Source organism: Phyllobates terribilis, unplaced genomic scaffold, assembly GCF_046119375.1.
Source record: "Phyllobates terribilis strain yellow unplaced genomic scaffold, ASM4611937v1 Scaffold_119__1_contigs__length_5224398, whole genome shotgun sequence".
Lineage (NCBI taxonomy): Eukaryota > Metazoa > Chordata > Amphibia > Anura > Dendrobatidae > Phyllobates > Phyllobates terribilis.
The window spans coordinates 2,581,955-2,599,251 of NW_027362879.1; the positions used below are offsets into that span (position 1 = coordinate 2,581,955).

The 17,297-nt window shown below is 41.9% G+C and overlaps 1 pseudogene; it reads left to right on the top strand.

Annotated features, from left to right (window-relative positions):
• The window catches only part of LOC141201567 (uncharacterized), an 89,980-nt pseudogene extending 79,035 nt beyond the window's left edge, over nt 1–10,945 (top strand).
• Nucleotides 10,946–17,297: the final 6,352 nt, after the last annotated feature.

Genomic DNA, 17,297 nt, shown 5'->3' on the forward strand with positions numbered 1-17,297 from the left:
TCCAACGTAAATAGGCCTAATTTTGACAACCTCTCTGGGTATTCTAGTCCCTCCATTCCCTTTATTACCTTAGTCGCCCTCCTTTGTACCCTCTCTAGCTCCAATATGTCTTTCCTGAGCACCGGAGCCCAGAACTGTGCACAATATTCTAAGTGCGGCCTTACCAGCGCTTTATACAGAGGAAGAACAATGTTCTCATCATATGCCCCTATTCCTCTTCTGATGCATGCCATGACTCTATTTGCCTTCGCAGCTGCTGCCTGACACTGGGCACTCCAATTTAATTTGCTATTAACCAAGACGCCCAGGTCCTTCTCCATGTCAGATTTCCCCAACGGTTTCCCATTTAATATGTATGGGTGACTGCTGTTTTTCTTTCCCATGTGCATGACCTTACATTTATCGGCATTGAACCCCATTTGCCATTTTTTGGCCCAACTCCCCAATTTATCTAAATCCTCCTGTAGCTGTGCCCTATCCTCATCTGTATTAACTACTTTACAAAGTTTAGTATCATCTGCAAATATTGCTATTTTACTATGCAACCCTTCCACTAGATCATTAATAAATATATTAAATAATATAGGGCCCAAGACAGACCCTTGAGGCACCCCGCTAGTAACCCTGACACACCCTGAGCTTACTCCATTGATAACCACCCTCTGCTTTCTATCACTCAGCCAGCTATTTACCCACTTGCACACATTATCCCCCAGACCAAGCATTCTCATTTTATATACCAATCTTTTGTGTGGCACGGTATCAAACGCTTTGGAGAAGTCAAGGTATACAACATCCACTGACTCTCCCCGGTCCAGCTGTGAGCTCACCTCCTCGTAGAAGGCAATCAGGTTTGTTTGGCAGGAGCGATCTCTCATGAATCCATGTTGATATGGAGTTAGACAGTTATTATCATTAAGATATTCTACAATAGCATCTCTAAGAAATCCTTCAAACAATTTACCCACAACAGACGTTAAGCTGACTGGTCTATAGTTCCCAGGGTCACTTTTAGACCCCTTTTTGAATATTGGTACCACATTTGCTTGGCGCCAGTCTAGTGGGACAGTCCCTGTCCATAAAGAGTGCTTGAATATAAGATACAGCGGTCTGTCTATCACATTACTTAATTCTTTTAGTACCCGGGGGTGTATGCCATCTGGGCCTGGTGACTTGTCTATTTTGATATTATTTAGGCGTTTCTGAACTTCCTCCTGGGTTAGGTGGGTGATATTTAGCGGAGGGTTTACTTTATCACTTTGCATTTCCTCCGATAAATTGTTTTCTTTTGTGAAAACAGTGGAGAAGAAGCTATTGAGTAGGTTTGCTTTACCCTCATCGCCCTCTATGATTTTACCCAGGTTATTTTTCAATGGGCCAACTCCATCAGTTTTAATCCTTTTACTGTTTATATAGTTAAAGAACAGTTTGGGATTCGTTTTACTTTCTTTGGCAATTAGTCTCTCTGTCTCCTCTTTTGCTATTCTTATTTGTTTCTTACAGATTTTGTTTTTTTCCCTATAAGTTATTAGCGCTTCCTCGCTGCCTTCTTGTTTAAGTTTACCGAAAGCCCTTTTTTTGTTTTTCATTGCCCTCTTGACTTCCTTATTTAGCCACATTGGCTTCCTCCTATTCCTAGCCCTTTTATTCCCATAAGGTATGTACCTTCTACAGTGACTATGTAGGACTGTTTTGAAAATTTCCCATTTTCTCTCCGTGCTCCTATTACTGAAGATACTATCTCAGTCTATAAGGTGAAGGGCATCTCTTAGCTGATCAAACTTTGCCCTCCTGAAGTTCAGTGTTTTTGTGACTCCCTTGCTGGGCACCCTACTGAAGCACATGTGGAATTGTATAATGTTGTGGTCACTATTTCCCAGGTGCCCCCCAACCTGCACCTCAGTTATTCTGTCTGGCCTGTTAGTTAATATTAAGTCTAAAAGGGCCGTCCCTCTAGTTGGTTCCGGCACAAGTTGTGACAAATAATTGTCTTTGATAATTGACAGAAACCTGTTTCCTTTCTGAGATCTACAGCTTTCGGTTTCCCAGTCTATATCGGGGTAGTTGAATAGGGTGCAACAAGTCCAGAATGATGCCGACTTTGTGGGACTCAGTACCGTGGGCATTTCAAGGTCCACTCTGGCCATGGGTTGTCCTTAGCATCACCATGAATGCACCGAACGACGACTTTTTTCCCAGGGATCATTTGTAGAGGAACGGTGGCCCTCATAAGGGTCACCAGACTCCCCGAGTCTAGTAGTGCCGTTACCTCCCGTCCGTTCACCTTCACGGGACATGCTTGTGGCCCCTCACTGGGTGGACAGTTCACGCTGCAGGCTGAATAATATGAACAACGATGTCCTATACTGCAGTCCATCGGCTCAAGGGTCAGGGGACAACAGGCGGCTATATGCCCTGGGCCGTGGCACCTCCAGCAAACAACATCACCCGTATGGACCTTGGGCACCACCTCCCTCGTCCCTTTGGGCCTTGGAAGTCCCACCACCTTTTGGGCCTCCACCCCCTGTTGGGACACACAGTATGGAGAGGGCAGCCTTCCCAAGGAACCTTCAACCCCCTGGTATCTCTCGACCAGTCCGCCAGTTCATCCGCATTCTGGGGATCACCCTGGGCAACCCAAGGCTGTATGGGCCTCGGCAGGGAGTGCACAAACCGGTCCATCACCATCCACTCTACCATCTGCGCAGGCATTGAGGACTCCGGCTGCAGCCACTTCTGGACCAGGTGCAACAGGTCAAACATTTGGGAGCGAGGTGGTACGAACCTGCTGTGCCCTGATAGTCACTGTTATCGCCAAACGCACAACAATCTCAGTCTTTAGCTTGCCATACTCTTTGGCGTCCTGCAAAGCTAAATCATAGTACGCCTTTTGGGCGTACTATGCAAAGCTAAATAGGGCGTCCTGCAAAGCTAAATCATAGTACGCCTACTAGGTGTACTTCTGGGGCTCTCCCGTCAAGTATGGCACCAGTACCTCTGCCCACTGCTCTTGCGGAAATTTCTCCCTCTCTGCGATCTTTCTAAACACCGTCAGGAAGGCCTCGACGTCATCTCCCGGGGTCATTTTATGCAAACCCCTTCATATCACCTTCCGGACATGGGAGTCATCAGTCGGACCTGGGGTTGGAGCGCTCATCCTGCCCTGGATAGTGGTTGCCAGAAGCTGCATCTGCTGCCATTGTTCCTGCTAGTGCTGCTGGATCTGCTGTAACAACAGCCTGTTGGTCTCCTGTTGATGCTTCTGTGACTGGACCAGGTGTTTCAGCAGGTCCTCCATTTTGTCTGGTGATGCTTGCTAGCTTGCGACAGACTTCACCCAGGACATACAGTCCATGCTGTAGCAGTCACACATCTCTGCTTGTAACGCTGCCCACAAGTCTAACGCCAATTGTGGAGGTTTTACTCACTTGGGTGCGACGGGAGGAAAACAGGAGGCATGTTCCTTTAAAAGTTCATGTGGGTTTATTGCTTCATAAACCCAGAAGCCAAACAGAAAAGCAAATAGCCTTTAGATCAGGCAAACAAAGTAAATGTCTTTAGCAGGTCTCTGCTCAGTCAGGCCTGTGTGGCACACAAGCTGGGGTAGCGTCCAGTGTCCTGGCTTGGTCTGAAGACAATCATACACAGGAGGCCTTCTCCCTCCAAACACACAGACCATGTGCCAAACAACAGCCTCCATTTTATAGGCTGTTAACCACACCCAGAGGTGAGGTATGTAGGTAGCTGGACCCGCCCATTCTCTCCTAGCTACCCGTAACCCGGCTCCCAGGTGCTTATCTGCCCTAGAGAAGCACTCCGGGTTACATCAGAGACACCAGCCATCTCTGTGACACATACCTCCCATCGACTACGTAACCATTAACCACCTTACAATACTTTGATACATATCTGGTTTTATGATTACCCCACGGCTGATGAAAGGGAATCGGTCACCCCCTGGGACTTATCTGACCTCTAATATTGGTATACAGGTGATAGAAATGTGAATCTATACATACCTGTAGGCCTCATATTAGAGGTCTGTTTGCTGAGAAATGGCTTTTTATTCAGTGAAGATTCTGATGCTTGCTGGCCGTGGGGTAGTCCGTGGAGTGGATTTCCTTTAATAAATACTCACTTAGTCCCATTCTTGTTGCAGATACTAATAAATCCAGGACCTATGAGATTTTTACCATATGATAGTTGGATAGTTAGGGGTGTATCATCCATAGCAGCAGCCCACAGGGCCACTATGGTGCGCGTGAAAAAACGCAGAATTTGAGCTTGGTTTAAGTTGGTATCCATTCAGCACATAAATGCATGTTTACTATGGCCATAAATCAGAAAAAAACTATAAGAAGAAAAATGATCATAAACCCTGCTGTAAATAAATAAATAAAAAGCAAAAGTGCATTTAAATAAAATAGGGTTCTTAGCAACACTGTTTTTGATCAAAAATAGCATGAAAGCTATCCCATCATGGCAAGATGAACCCATTCGGGATAGTCATACTCTGTTTAATATTAAAAACCTTACCATGTATCAAAGCCTCAAACTTCTGTGTGTGAATCAGACATGAGATCTAACGTGATAGAAGATTACAGTCCGGGGAAGACGGGAAACATTCATATAGACGACCGGAGGAGATGTAGTTAGTGAAGAAATCTGGCTAAATATGTTTCTAGAGCCGTAGTAGAAGATGAAGATGTCATCCTCATCATGAAGTAGTTATTTCTCATATTATGTGTAATTAATATCTCCTGCAGTATTGCTAATGCCGATTGCAGTGTCGGTAAATGAGACGAGAATTTAGCTTTATGGAAGATGAGTCTTTGAGAAACGTATTCAGCTACAGACTCCAAGGAAGAAACTGCTTGTTGTCTGTGGCCTAAAATATAAAGGTTTTATTACTAGATGTAAAGCAGAAAACTAAATACTGTAAAATAATATATCTCCTCATATGTTTCCCCTTATTATCTCCAGTAATTGTATTATTACACAGGATTTTTATGATGTTACATCGGCTCATCATCTTCTCATTCAGGTCCCTACAATATCAGATCCTCTCAGTGAAGATTTTCTATTTAAGATAATTTTCCTTATGGACCCATCAAAGATGAATATGGACAGAGACAAGATGGCGGAGAGGATATTACACCTCACCCTAGAGATCCTCTTCCGGCTTACTGGAGAGGTGAGAGATTCTGATGACGTCACATTACATCATTCTTATCTATGGGAATAACAGATGGACAGAACTGGAGAGGTGAGGACTCTGGAAATGTCTGGAGTGAGATTTATTTATATGTCTTTCCATAACCAGGATTACATATTAGTGAAGAAGACCACTAGTGAGCGCTGTCAGGTCCATGTGTCTGAGGGATGGGAAAGACCCCTGAGCCCAATCACAGGGCTTCCATCTCACCCCTTCATACATGATGACATCAATGACCAGAAGATCCTAGAACTCACCTACAAAATGATTGAGCTGCTGACTGGAGAGGTGACACTGCTGGGAATGCTGGGACATTATACAGTAACACTATGAAGGGATCGGTGAATGACGGTATGATTGTATGTGTCAGGTTCCTATAAGGTGTCAGGATGTCGCTGTCTATTTCTCCATGGAGGAGTGGGAGTATTTAGAAGGACACAAAGATCTGTACAAGGTCGTCATGATGGAGGTTCCCCAGCCCCTCACATCACCAGGTAATAGACAGGACTAAATACACACGGCCTATAATTATCTGTATGTAAAGAATAAATTCAGTCCCTGTATGTGTTTCTTCCAGATCTATCCAGTAAGAGGACAACACCAGACAGATGTCCCCATCCTTTTCTTCCACATGACTGTAAACAAGAAGATCCCAATGTTCCTCAGGATCATCAGGTAGATGGAGAGAAGGTGTCATGAGATCTCCCCTATGATGTGTAGACGGCTGTGAGGGTCTTGTGTTCAACCTAGTTTTATCCACCAGTATTATGTGTTTTCTATTTGTGTAATGACAACGGTGGAGATGTCAGGATTAGAGTTGATCATAGATGTGACTTCTCATCTGTTTGTGACTTTTACAATATTTGTTTCAGGGTGAAGATCTGACCCATATTAATACTACAGAGACATATGTGAGGGGTGATGAGTGGTGTAAAGAGGAGATTCCTACATATGACTACCCAGGTGAGTAGTAACCACTAAATGCTGAGAAGTCACATATTCTTCTCAGTCACCGGCTGTGGCTGCTTTATCGGTGGTGTAGTCCGGCCGTATCACAATCATGTGATCACCATTTTGCCTCTAGACCACAACATTCTCTTCCACCCAAAACTGTTCAAATGATTTTGGGCATTGAAACCCTTTTCCATAGAACTTACAACCTGGAGGATCCACCTACTCACTGTGATTAGGAGACGTTACCTGCCCAGATCTGTAAACCACAAAGCCAGAAAATCACTTGAAGAAAAATATTATGATGGATCTGTAAGAGAAAGCGGAGGGCAATGATGCTGTTGGCTTCCTAGACCCCTGATATCTTATTGGATGAATCTGCCTTCCCTCCCTTCTGAGCTGCTGAATGTGCTCATATGGTCCCTACAAGACCAGGTCCAGTCTTTCTGGCCAAACTTCACATTTATGATCTACAACATTAAATGTGCAGTGAGGGCAAGTGTGAATTTCTGTACAATAACAACAGAGTTTCCCTTTATCCTGACTTTTCAATTTCTTTTAAAACCGACTAACTTCAAACCAGATTGTGATAAACTAAACAAAAAAAAAACATTACACTTGTGACATGATATAGCTTTAAGCTAAATTTAAGACGTCTCAGCTCTGCAGTATTATAAAAAGTTCTCTTTGAACGTCTAATATTTCTTCTTGAAACTCATCTAATAGAAAATATTGTCCCTTACGATAGTTTAGATTCCCAAGAGCCACCGAGCCCCATACTCCAATTACCCCAGAGAGGTTTCACCACTAGTTACTCACTACTTACTGATGGAGACTGTTGAGTTTGATCATTTCAGTAGATGTTATTGTCTATACTCACAGTTTTGACTATACTAGTTAGTGACCAAAATACTCTGATTTAACCCCTTCCTGCAGCCAGTTTTGTGTTCCTATCTGGGCCCATTTTTCAAATCTGACATGTGTCACTTTATATGGTGATAACTTTGGAATTCTTCACAAAGGATAATAGGAAACAAATGGACCTTACAAATAATATTCCAACTTCTCTTGAATCTGACAATACCCCATATACGGTTGTACACTACTGTCTGGCACATGGCAGGTTAAGAAGGGAAGGAGCGACATTTAGCTATTTGAATGCAGATCTTGCTGGAATAGTTTGCAGACACAATGTATTGGGGACACTGTTCATTGTCACCTGGCAGCTCAAAAGATGGCCACCACAAACAGGCTTGGCACTATCTACTCCATTTTCCAGATCCCAGGGTTTGCCTTGCTCATCATCCTTTAATCCCTCTACATGGATCTGGACTTAGACAGAGACCCCCTAAGCTTGGGCCACAGTGTAACCTAATGTTCTGTGGTGTGAGATGGCAAGAAGAATAGTCAGATAGCCGGGTCAGAACATGGAGGTCAGAGAAAATACAAAATCCCACAAAAGTAGTCAGTGCACGGGCCGAGGTCACAACAGAAACAAATACACAAGTCGGGAGCTGAGCACAGAGGACTGAACCAGAGGAGAACAAGGCTGTATCTGGCAGCTTCCTGCAATTTGCTTCCAGCTTTAGTAGGGTGTGGTGCTTTCCAAATGGCTGAAGCAGGGAGCAGATTACTCCAGCTGGACAGCACACACACCCATACTGCCAGACTGGATGGTACTAATGGTCCCAGGCTCCCTAATCTTAGTGGCTGGACAGAGCCTGCGCCGCCCAGAGCTTCTGGTTCTGATGTCTCCTCCATCACCAGCGCCGCCTGCAGGATGAGTAAGGCGGCTCCTGGTGACAGAAGCAGACGGCGCATGAGCAGATCCCAGAGGAGATGGGACCCACCATTTACAGAAGCCCTAATGTGACCAAATTGCAGAAAACCAGAGCAGTAGAAATCCCCATAAAGTGAATCCATTTTGGACATTATAACCCTCAGTGAAATAATCTATAGGAGTAGTGACTATTTTGATTCGACAGGCACTTTCCGGAAATTAGCACACAGTGGATGTTGGAGAGTGAAAATTACAAATTTATAATTTCAGTACCCAACACATAGTGTCCAGATTGTGCTCCAGGAGACACACAACATCAATTAAGTGGGTTCTTCTCACTATAGTAATGTCATATACATGGATGCTAAATGTGTTTTGGGCGCACTGCAAGGCTCAGAAGCGAGGGGGAGATCTGACTTTGGGAGAGTGGATATTGCTGGATTGGTTTATGGAAGCCATGTTGTTTTTCAAAAGCCTTTGAGCCACTAATAATGTGGAAACTTCTGATTTTCCATTGACTGATGATGGACCTGAGTGGGGACTTGTTTTTTGTGAGATGAGTAGAAGTTTTTATTGATATTATTTTCCCCTACATAACATTGTTTGATGGCTTTTTATTCCATATTTGGGAGGCAGAATGAACAAACAGTTGAACACCACGCTCTACTGGTTCATCCTATGAGGTTTTCTATTAGACTGTGAACTGTCATTGTCTTGGTGAATAATGACGGCTAACATAGGGCAAAATTTAAAAAAAATCACAGAAAAACATACAGCCTTACCAGCACCAAATCATATAACAGATGCACTAGCAGGATGCCGCAGACCCCCACGATAAAGGTGGGGGCAGCGCAGGTGCAAAATACTGATGGAGCAACCACTCCCAGACCTACCAAATTCATGGAGGGTGTGGTTGCCTAGTATTAAAGATGCACACAGAAGAAGCTTGCATAGGACGCCAGTCACACAGGTAGGTGTGATGCACAGTGTCTGGCTTAGGATAGTGATGATGCCCATACTATTAGATCAGGAGGGCTGCCCAGCACTATATAAGTGCACCCCACATGGACAGACACCCCAGTACACCCAACCAACACTAAAATGCTAATGCATTTATCTGATTTGGTGTTGGTAAGGCTGATTTTTTTCTGTGATGTTTTCTTGGTAAATAATGATACTTTTACATAAAGTACATTTTTATGGAGACTTTAAGTAGAAATATTCAACAATATAAATTTTAAGGATATGTTATTCATAAATAATAATTGGTTTTATTCTTGGCAGATGACTGTACCAGGAGATCAGAGGGACAGCTGACATCTTCAATTTTTAAATCAGATGATCTTGAGATCACACAAGATACAATTGAAGTGAATGCCATTACTCCAGATATACCATCATCCCTTCACTGCAAAGATCTGTCATCTGATCCTATGAAACAGGTCCTGTCTTCTGATTCATTGCCGACTACTAAGGAAAATCAAAGTCACAAAATCAGCATTAAAAAACAAATTGCTCCTAAAGCAAAGAAGCCATTTTCATGTTCAGAATATGGAAATAGTTTTTCCCTCGAAAAGTCTTTTCTTAAACATCAAAGCATTCACACAGCAGAGAATAGATTTTTTTGTTTCAAGTGTGGGAAATTTTTTAACCAGAAAGCACATCTTGTTAATCACCAGAGAAGTCACATAGAGGAGAAGCCATTTTCTTGTTCAGAAAGTGGAAAATGTTTTACAGAGAAATCAAGTTTAATCAGACATCAGAGAACTCACACAGGGGAGAAGCCTTTTTCATGCTCAGAATGTGGGAAATGTTTTAGCTACAAATCACATTTGGTTGAACACAAGAAAACTCACACAGGGGAGAAGCCTTTTTCCTGTTCAGAATGTGGAAAATGTTTTAGCTGCAAATCAGATTTGGTTAAGCACCAGAGAATTCACACAGGGGAGAAGCCTTTTTCCTGTTCAGAATGTAGAAAATGTTTTAGCCGGAAAAAAGATTTGGTTGAGCACAAGAGAATTCACACAGGGGAGAAGCCTTTTTTTCTGTTCAGAATGTGGAAAATATTTTAGCTGGAAATCAGGTTTTGTTACACACAAGAGAATTCACAGAGGGGAGAAGCCTTTTTCCTGTTCAGAATGTGGAAAATGTTTTAGCCAGAAATCAGGTTTGGTTATACACCAGAGAAATCACACAGGGGAAAAGCCTTTTTGCTGTTCAGAATGTGGGAAATGTTTTATCCAGAAATCAGATTTGGTTATACACCAGAGAAATCACACAGGGGAGAAGCCTTTTTCCTGTTCAGAATGTGGGAAATGTTTTATCCATAAATCAGGTTTGGTTAAGCACAAGAGAACTCACACAGGGGAAAAGCCTTTTTCTTGTTCAGAATGTGGGAAATGTTTTAGCCAGAAATCAGATTTGGTTAAGCACAAGAGAACTCACACAGGGGAGAAGCCTTTTTCCTGTTCAGAATGTGGGAAATGTTTTGTGAAGAAATCATCACTTCTTAGTCACCAGAGAACTCACACAGACGAGAAGCCATTTTCATGTTCTTAATGCAGGAAATGTTTTACACGGAAATCAACCCTTAACAAACTTAAGAGAAACAGGGGAGAATACTTTTTCATTTTTAACCAAAAATTATATCTTCATAAAGGGGTTGTCCACTACTAGGACAACTCCTTCTCATTCCTCATGTTTGGCCTTTTTAAAATAAAAACACTCATACGCACTTCCTGTTCTGGCGCCGTTCCATTGGTGTCACAACTCGCATTTCCGTAAGGATGTTACATCACACAAGATTGTTACATCACACAATCCTGCTTCCAATCAACGCCACCTTCAGACGTATTGTACATCAACAAGAAGGACATGGCCTGGACACAGCACCAAGAGAATGCACACACTGAAAGCACTCTCTTCAGACCGTGTTCCTGGGGGAATTATAAGCAATTTACAGCCTCAAACATGACTTTCGATATGGGAAAGAAAAAAGAGATCAGAGGTTAATCTGAGGTCCTCCACCTCTGTCAGCATGTCTGGTATGCAGCGTTTCTTATGGAACGTCTTATCTTCCTGCTCCGGAGCTATTACTGCCTCACCTCAGTGTGGAAAAAGAAGCAGTCTTAACCCTCATGATGCCAGACAGCTCCAGACTGTAAGTCCTGCACCAACTTCTCTCTTAATGTCGGCCTCACAAGAAAACAGCTCCACAAATCTCCCTGTACTCTCACCAAAGCCCACATACTGAGCAGTGCTTGCTTCACAGGGACATTTACCCCCCAGCCACAGGTTATTCTGATATGGGGAACAACATAACTTATTTGTATATCAGATTGCGTTTATCCCGACTAAAGAAGACATGGAGCAATATATTCAGAGGCTGGAGACCACATACAATACTGAAATACGTCCCCTCACTTCTATCCTGTCACAGCTTACTGATAAGGTACAGAGATTAGAGGATAATCTCATCCAAGTTAGAGGCCATCATAATGCTCAGAAACTAAAGGCCCCGTCACACTTAGCGACGCTGCAACGATCCCGACAACGATACGACCTGTCAGGGATCGTTGCTGCGTCGCTATGTGGTCGCTGGTGAGCTGTCAAACAGGCATCATTCCACGATGTCCTGCTCCTGGTTACGAGCCTGCTGAAGCAGGAGCAGGCTGGTAACTATGGTAAACATCGGGTTACTAGGGGCACACGCGCTCCTAGTAACCCGTTGTTTATCATGGTTACCACTCTGCTACAGTGAGCGGGAGGTTACCGCTCACTTTAGCAAACTCATAACCATGATAAACAGCGGGTTACTAGGTGCGCGTGTGCCCCTAGTAACCCGATGTTTACCATAGTTACCAGCCTGATCGCTGCTCCCGCTGGTCACACACAGCGATGTGTGCTGACCAGCGGGAGAGCAACGACCAAAAAATGGTCCAGGACACTTTGCAGCGATCAGCGACCTCACAGCAGGGGCCTGATCGTTGCAAAGTGTCACACATAGCGACATCGCTGGTGAGGTCGCTGTTGCGTCACCAAAACCATGACACAGCAGCGATCTCGCTATGTGAGACGGGGGCTTAACACTGGATCTTCACAGCCAGTAAATAAACCATCTGGTTGATGATCAAGAAAATCACAATAATATCTGGATAAGGGGTATACCTGAAAGCATCAATGCACAAGTGATTATGCCAACACTGCGATCATTATTCATAATGTCCTTGGTGATTCTATTGATAAGGAAGTGGAGATTTAAAAGGGGCACCGTACAATAGGCAATCATGGCCCAGATCCTGAGTGTCCAAGGGACATTATCTGTCGCATACTTTTTTTCAATGTAAAAGATGCCATTGTGAGGAAAGCAGAAGAGTTGGGTCCTGGTGATTTCAATGGAAAACGCATATAATTGCTCACATATCTATCCTGAATGACACTTGCTAAAAGAATGGTATTGAAACCACTACTTGATGCCATCCGGGAAAATGGCCTGATGTACTCCTGGGGGTACCCATTACAGCTGTATATTTTCAAAGATCCAAGCAACATGAGACCTTTCTGTGATGCCCTGGACATTCCATATATCTGACTGTCCACCTGCTCCACCATTGCCACAGAGAGTTCCAGCACGTCACAGAAGGTGTTCAATGGATCAGGAACTTGATGGTGATGCAGCCAGATGGGAAAGGAACCTGCCAATCATATGAGCTCCTGAAATGAATCTTGTCTTCCCTGATGAGAGACAGTTTGCAGATGCTTACTTATTTCTTTAAGCATATAATTAGATGTATCTAAATAGAGCATTAGGTGCCACTCTTCCACTATATAGAATGTCTAAGTTCATATAACATCTTAGACCAGGATATAAGTTGAGTTCACATGATACTACTGTAATATCAGGCTGTATTACTTTACTTGCTTTATATTCCATGGTTCCACCTAATAGGAATCCTAGAACTGAAAGTTTGACTTACGCCTGTAGAGACAACCCCCAGTTAGGGACTTGCATTGGGATCTGCTTGTTTCACAATTTCCTACTGTTTTGATATATTCATAATCTATACTTCTTAGACACTGAGAGGTAGACGTTACTATCTACCGTCTATACTTCCTCTTTTCTCTTAATCTTTCTCTCTTCCATTCCTCCTTTTTTTCATATAATATGGCACAACTCAAACCTTGCGCATTGAATGTCAGAGGACTTAATGTTCCAGAGAAAAGAGCTCAAGTGTTTTATCGTAGGCATAAACAGCACGTACATTTTCTCTTTCTTCAGGAGTCACACTTTAGAGGCGATCATATACTGTACCTCAGTTTACTAATAGATAGCATTTTTCTGGGATGCCAAGATGATTAATGTTTTGAAGTCTAGGGTGCTGAGTATAGGCCACCACAGATCACTGCTGCATACTATTGTAGAAACACTGTCTGACACGAAGAGGAGGTTCGTGTTTGTTAAGATCTCCGTCTACTCCAAAATTTTGACTTTGGAAAACTTCTATCTCCCTAATTGTGACCAAATTAAGACATGCCGTCATTACTTAAACAAACTAAAATATTTTGCGGAGGACCTTATCATCATTGGAGGTGACATTAATTTTGTCTTGGAACCTTCTTTAGACGCGTCCCGGGGCTGGTGTCACCAATCTAAAACACAAACAAAAGCTTTGCTAAACGTGCTCCGGTCTCAATCGGTCGATATATGGAGGATACTACATGCAGACGTAAAGGATTATACCTATTATTCTCCTTTACACAATATGCATAGCCATATAGTCCTTTTCTTAATTAGCCGTCACTTGCCTACGTTACAACCTACATCTCAGGTAGGAACTGCTGTATGGTCAGACCATGCTCCTGTATATTGTAATCTGACTATGCCGGACTCCACCAAGACTTCAGATGTTGGATCCTAAATGATAATCTGCTGAAAGACTCACTCTGTGTCTCAGACCTTCTTGAGACTATAGACTGCTTCAAATATATGAGCATGATGAAACTGCCTTACCATTTAAATGGGAAGCACTCACATGCGTCCTCAGAGGGATAATAATAAAACTTAGATAAAGGCTAAAAAAAGGAGAGAACAGCTAAAGTCTCCCATTTGCTTGAGCGGATTGATCTCCTTGACAAACAACATAAATGATCTGCTTCCCTCCAGGTATATGCAGACCTGCTTAACGCTAGAAGGGAGCTAAAGTAGTTTCATGGATGGGGTACTTGCAAATATTGTGTAATTTCAGGGCACCTACTTATGGAAGGAACCAAGTGGAAACTTCCATTCTCGGTACTAGATATGGGGCCTCCTCGAGAAAATGACTTAAAATGTCGTACACTAAAGTTAATATATAAGGCGCAGGATAGGGGTAAAAATATTCTGGGAATTGGAAAGTACACAAGCTATACTCCTTTATGGCAGAACTATAACTTACCAGAACTACATAAACTAAAAAATGTTAGTGAGTGTGAGGATAGGGGTATACGTTTGGTGTCACAACTCTTGAGGGATGGATTATTCAAGAGGTTTGAACAAATAAAGGCAGATTTTAACCTTCCGCATAGGGTGTTTTATCAATATCTGCAAATACATCTTGCATATAGTACACAACTAAAATAAACGCCATACTGATTTATAGACATCACCCAATAGATACCATTACTACATCGTTGGATACAAAAGGTCTAATATTCATTATTTATAAGCGGTTACTGGCCCTACATTTGGATAAATATCCTTTGATAGTTAAGACATGGGAGGGGGGTGAGGGTCCCTTATCTGAGGAGCAATGGGGGAAGTACTGGATTTGACAACGAAACTTTCATTGTCAGTCACAAAGATTGTCCCGAATTCTTCTCATTCATAGGGTATATAGATCCCCAAGTATTTTATTTGAAATTGAAATACAAATGGATGACACATGTCCTAGATGTGGTCAAAATGACGTCCACCTGATGCATATGACGTGGGAATGTGTAAATATTGGCGACTACTGGAAGGGGGTGATCGCTCTTGTACGATCTGTATCTAGGATACAACTTCAGTTGGAACCTAAAATCTGTATCCTAGGACTCCTGGGAGCGGACGTAGACCCAGACTCCATATGGCAGTAGCTAGCTCAAGAATATTATTCCAAGCCAGAAACTTGTTGGCACTACATTGGATAGACAATTCTCCCCCAACGATAACAGAACTAAAATCCAGGATAAATAACACTCTATGCTTGGAAAGTGGATCTTATATTAAAGGAACGCTCTCAAGAAATCCATACACATATGGGAGCAATGGTTAATTACCCCAGATATTGCTTCAGAAATACTATACTGGACCATTTGTACATATCCCTGCAGTAAACCAGGAATTTATATCCTTATACCTAAGGTGTCAGCAAATAATAATTGTCTCAGTCCACACAATTGTCCCTTCTTAGATAGATTCTTTTTCTTTTGATGTCCCAATAGGGAAAAAAAGCCGTCAGGAAGTATTCAGATATTTATGTACAAATGTAAAATTACTATTCCAAAACATTGTACTATAGAGCGATATTGGGATTTATATCATTGTAAACCGGTTCTTGTATTCTTTACTGTTTTTTCTTTCTTTTTATTTTTTTTTTTGTCACAAAGTTTATATGACAAAAACAAAATGTTGGTCTTTCTTTCTTTTGTTAAATAAAAATTATCTGATTGAAAAAAAGAAAGGAGCGAAGGTCTTTACTAGATCAAACGTATACAAAATATCAAGATCGCATGTGAAGGTACTCGTATGAATTCACAGATAAATGTGGTCTCTCATTGACAAGGAAGTTACATCCACGGATGCAAAGGACATACGGCTCCGGCAAAAATTAAGAGACCACTGAACAGTTTTCTATTGGAAAGCATGGAAAGACTGGTGGAAAGCATGGCAAGAGGAATGAAAGCTGTGATTAAAAATCATGGTTAGTCCACCAAATATTGATTTCACATTATAAACATGAGTAATTTGAGGTCTGAAAGCACTGTTTCTCTGTTTCTTTTTTAGTATTTTGACACTTTATCATTTGCTGCAAATAAATTCAACATTTTTAGCTTTGAATTTTGGAGACATGTTGTCAGTAGTTTATAGACTAAAACATCAATGTACATTTTACTCTATAATATACCTATAAAGAGAAAAATCAGAGAAAATTTTGCAGTGGTCTCTTAATTTTTGCCAGAGATGTATGTATCCAAAACAAAAGGAGCACGACTGCTATAAATTCATAACCCCACTGGCATAGCTGACGCATTTCATTGCTGTTATAGCTCACTACATAATATTCATGGAAAATACCATGACATGCCACCTAATATTCTTGAAACAAAAAATGACAAATATATTATGGACACTGCCGTTCCTTCCTTACAGACCCCTGAGCAGGAGATACTAGACAAAGCTTTCACTGAACAAGAGATAGGACAGGCCATTAAATCATTCCCTATTGGGAAGAGCCCTGGGCCAGATGGATTCAATAATAGATTTTATAACATGTTTGCACCTCTGTTATTACCATTAGTGTTCAATAATATCTCAGAAGACTCCCCCTTTGCCCTCCAATCACTTGAGGCTCACATAACAGTTTTATCAAAGCCTGGAAAAGAACTAAATACCTGCCCTAATGTTCATCCAATTTCATTAATATATACATCAAAATATTCTCTAATATAATTGCACCATGGCTCTCCCACTACCTACCCTCAATTGTTACAATGATCAGGTTGGCTTCGTTAAGGGTAGAGAAGTGCGTGATAATACAAGTAAAACATTGTTAGTTTTCACGTGCAAAAAAATCGGGGATCCCAATGTGCCTTGTTTATGTGGACGCTGAAAAAGTGTTTGACAGAATGCACTGGACTTTCTTGAAGAGCACCTTATTACAAAATGGGTTAGGCTCTTTCTTGTTACCTAAAATTCTATCCTTCTACACTGACCCTAAAGCTATAGGGTAAACGCCTTCTATATGACACATTTTCTATTAAAAATGAGACAAAGCAAGAGTGTCCCTTATCACCTCTCCTATACACATTAGTGATGGAACATTTTGCGGTAGCATTACATAAAAATCCAGATATTAGTGGAGTTACTATAGGCTCACATCACTATAAACTAGCTCTATACGCAGATGACTTGTTGCTCTGTTTGAAACCAAATTATTTCATTTCCTTCTATACTAAAGGAATTCAAAGAATTTGGCAAAGTAAGCGATTTTAAAGCCAACTACTCTAAATAAGAAGCCATGAACATAAGACAAAAGCTAATTTTTAACTTTCCCTTTAAGTGGCAGAAAGACACACCTAAGTACCTCGGTACACAAATTCCAAGCAACATGG